Here is a 3,768-nt window from a genome sequence, read left to right as displayed (position 1 = left end):
TGTTCCAAATGATTATGAACGCTCGTCAGTTCCATGGACTGCCCATGGAAGACCCTCACAGTCATTTGGACAATTTCACTGAGATAGTTGATAATTTCAAAGTTCATGGTATTTCGGAAGAAAACATGCGGATGCGGCTTTTTCCATTTTCCTTAGCTGGAAAAGCCAAAGAATGGAGGAGAACATTGCCCCCAAACTCCATCACCAGTTGGGAGCAATTGGCGGAACAATTTGTTACCCGATTTTTCTCCCAAGCAAAACAAGCCCAAGTGAGGGCTGATATAGCTTCCTTTCAAATGTATGATGGAGAAAGTCTGTATGAAGCGTGGGAACGCTTTAAAGAGTTGATACGAATTTGCCCGAATCATGGAGTTTCTGATTGGGGCATCATTCACACGTTTTATCATGGCTTAATCCCACCATTGAAAGCAACTGTTGATGCAGTTGCAGGGGGAGATCTTTTGGATTTTACTTATCCAGAAACCTACCAGTTGTTGGAAAAACTTTCAAAAAAACATATTTCATGGCCTTCCACACGACACAGTGCTCCTAAGAAAGCAGGAGTTCTTGAGCTAAGCTCAGCTGATGCTCTTTCAGCACAAATGGCTTCGCTCCAGAACACTATAAAAAACTGGAAGCCCATGGAACAGAAAAAACCAACTGAGCAACTTCTCTTGACTCAATCAACTCAGAGTTGCCCCACTTGTGGAGGTCCTCATGAATATGAGGACTGTAACAATCTAGCTGCTGTGTGCTATGCAGGAGGGTATGACAACAACAACAACAGGAGTAATGACAACTATCAAGGGAACAATAACCGAGGCTGGAGGAATTAGAATAATGCTGGAGGTAGTGGAGGAAACTACCAGAACTGACCCCCGTATCCCAGGAAGAACCAACAAAACTGGGATAAGGGTGAAGGGAAGTCCCAATCCTTTGAGACTTCTGTCAAGGAGTACATGAATCAGAACAGCGCAGCCATGCGAAACCTAGAAACCCAAATTGGTCAGCTGGCTGGAGCACTCAAACAGAGGCAACCAGGGACACTCCCTAGTGACACAGAAAAGCCGTCTCAGGATAACCAGGAGCATTGTAATGTTATAAGCCTACGAGATGGAAAGACTTTACCACCCCCAGATTTAGTGGCACGACCTCGAAAGCGCGAACCAACAAAATAGCCCATAGGAAAGGAAGTTGAAGAAGCCACTGACCCTTCATACCTTGAAGCTCAGACAGGACCAGAAGAGAAAGTCCAGAGCAATGAGTCTGCTGAAATCAAACCGGATGACGCAACACCTGTAGCAGACCTTAGAGCAACAAATGTCAGTGAACCAGTTTCAGTTCCAACTTATGTTCCCCCATGCAAGAGAAGGAGTGAACCGATTGAGCCTCCTTTTCCACAGAGGTTGAAAAAGCAACACGAGGATAAGCAGTTTAGCCAGTTTCTCGACTTGATGAAACAACTTCACATAAACATTCCTCTAGTAGAAGCTCTGGAGCAAATGCCTTCGTATGCAAAATTTATGAAGGACATTTTGTCAAAAAGAAGAAAGATCGAAGAGTTTGAGACCGTAGCCCTCTCTCAACAATCGTGCAAGTACCTGACTAAAATTTCTCCCAAACTAAAGGATCCTGGTATATTCACCATCCCGTGTACAATTGGGAAGAACTATCTTGGTCGGGCACTTTGTGATCTGGGCTCAAGTGTAAATCTAATGCCAGCTTCCATCTTCAAGCAGCTTGACATAGGAGCAGCAAGACCAACCACTGTCCAATAATTCTGGGCAGACCATTCGTGGCTACCGATGATGCTATCATAAATGTCAGAACGGGTGAACTTTCTATGAGTGTAAACAGAGAAGAAGTGAAGTTTAATGTCATGAAAGCAATAAAGTTTGATGAAGATAACACTGAGGAATGCTCTAGCATTTCAATCCTTGACTCTGTCATAAGAGAAGAACAACAGGAGCATTTGCAGCCAGAGATAGGCATTAAGGACTTTGAAGAGCTGGAAGAATACCTTGCATCCATCAGTTTCCACCAACCCCAGGGAAGGAAAGAAAGGGTCTTTGAATCTTTAAACCGATCAGAGCAGGAGCAAAGACCGAAATTGCCTTCAGTAGAGAAACCACCCACCTTGGAGTTAAAACCCTTACCTGAACACCTGAAATACACTTATTTGGGTAAAGACAACACTCTCCCTGTGATTATTTCTTCTTTGCTAACCCATGAACAGGAACTTCAACTCACACAAAAGCTCAAAGATTACAAAGGAGCAATCGGCTGGACCATGGCTGACATAAAAGGAATTAGCCCAATAATTTGCATGCACAAGATTTTGCTCCAAGACCTTGACAGCTCATCTGTGGAGCATCAAAGGAGGCTGAATCCCAATATAAAGGAGGTGGTAAGAAAAGAAATCATCAAATGGCTTGATGCAGGTATAATCTATCCCATCTCAGATAGTAAATGGGTTGCTCCTTTGCAATGCGTTCCAAAAAAGGGTGGCATTACTGTAGTTGAAAATGACAAACAAGAGTTAATAGCCACCAAAAAAATAACTAGGTGGAGGATTTGTCAAGACTACAGGAAATTAAATAATGCTACCCGAAAGGATCATTTCCCCCTTCCTTTTATTGACCAAATGCTGGATCATCTAGCTGGGAAAGAATTCTTTTGTTTCTTAGATGGGTATTCGGGATACAACCAAATCCCGGTTGCTCCTGAAGACCAACACAAAACCACTTTTACGTGCCCCTTTGGGACGTTTGCATTCAGAAGAATGCCTTTTGGGCTATGTAATGCCCTTGCAACTTTTCAAAGATGCATGTTTGCTTTGTTTACTGATTTGGTAGGAGAAGCAGTAGAAATTTTCATGGATGATTTTTCTGTCATTGGTTGCTCTTTTCCTACTTGCCTTAATAACCTTGAACAAGTATTGAAAAGATGTGTCAAGAGCAATTTAGTGCTGAATTGGGAAAAATGCCACTTCATGGTAAGAGAAGGCAATTGTGCTAGGACACAAAATCTCAAGCAAGGGCCTCGAGGTGGACAAGGCTAAGGTGGAAGCAATCGAGAAGCTACCTCCCCCTACCACAGTAAAAAGGGATCAGAAGCTTCTTGGGACATGCTGGGTTCTACAGACGTTTCATTAAAGACTTCTCCAAAATCGCCAAACCACTTTGTGAACTTCTGGAGCAAGATAGGAAGTTCAATTTTGATGAAAAATGTTTGATAGCCTTCCTGGAGCTCAAGTCGAGGCTGGTGACCGCACCCATCATTCAAAGCCCAGATTGGAGTCTTCCTTTTGAACTAATGTGTGACGCCAGCGATTTCGGCTTGGGAGCAGTTCTTGGGCAGCTAAAGACAAAGTCTTAAGAACTGTTTACTACGCTAGTAGAACTCTTACTCCGGCACAAGCCAACTACACAGTAACGGAGAAGGTGATGCTGGCAGTTGTATTTGCATGCGACAAGTTTCGTTCATATCTAATATCGTCCAAAGTCACAGTATTCACTGATCATTCAGCAATCAAGCAACTCTTTGCTAAGAAGGATGCCAAGCCAAGACTAATTAGATGGGTACTGTTGCTCCAAGAATTTGACCTTGAGATCAAGGACCGGAGATGAAGTGATAACAAGGTGGCTGACCACTTATCTCGATTAGAGAGGGCAAGCCCACAAGAAGGAGATCATATCAAGGAGACATTCCCTGATGAGCAGCTTCTGATGATCTCTGAAAAACAAGCTCCTTGGTTTGCAGATATTG

The 3,768-nt window shown here is 43.3% G+C and overlaps 1 non-coding gene across 1 annotated transcript; it reads right to left on the bottom strand.

The window, feature by feature from the left end:
• Nucleotides 1–268: 268 nt before the first annotated feature.
• LOC133295818 (small nucleolar RNA R71) lies at nt 269–373 on the bottom strand. The gene has a single exon (XR_009749414.1). It is a non-coding gene; the product is annotated as a small nucleolar RNA R71 (small nucleolar RNA).
• Between the last annotated feature and the right edge of the window lie 3,395 nt (nt 374–3,768).

The sequence above is a fragment of the Gastrolobium bilobum genome, unplaced genomic scaffold (genome assembly GCF_033153095.1).
Source record: "Gastrolobium bilobum isolate Gb01-03AN ecotype WA unplaced genomic scaffold, APGP_CSIRO_Gbil_v1 utg288825, whole genome shotgun sequence".
NCBI classification, from domain to species: Eukaryota; Viridiplantae; Streptophyta; class Magnoliopsida; order Fabales; family Fabaceae; genus Gastrolobium; species Gastrolobium bilobum.
This window is presented reverse-complemented; position numbering and strand designations above follow the sequence as displayed.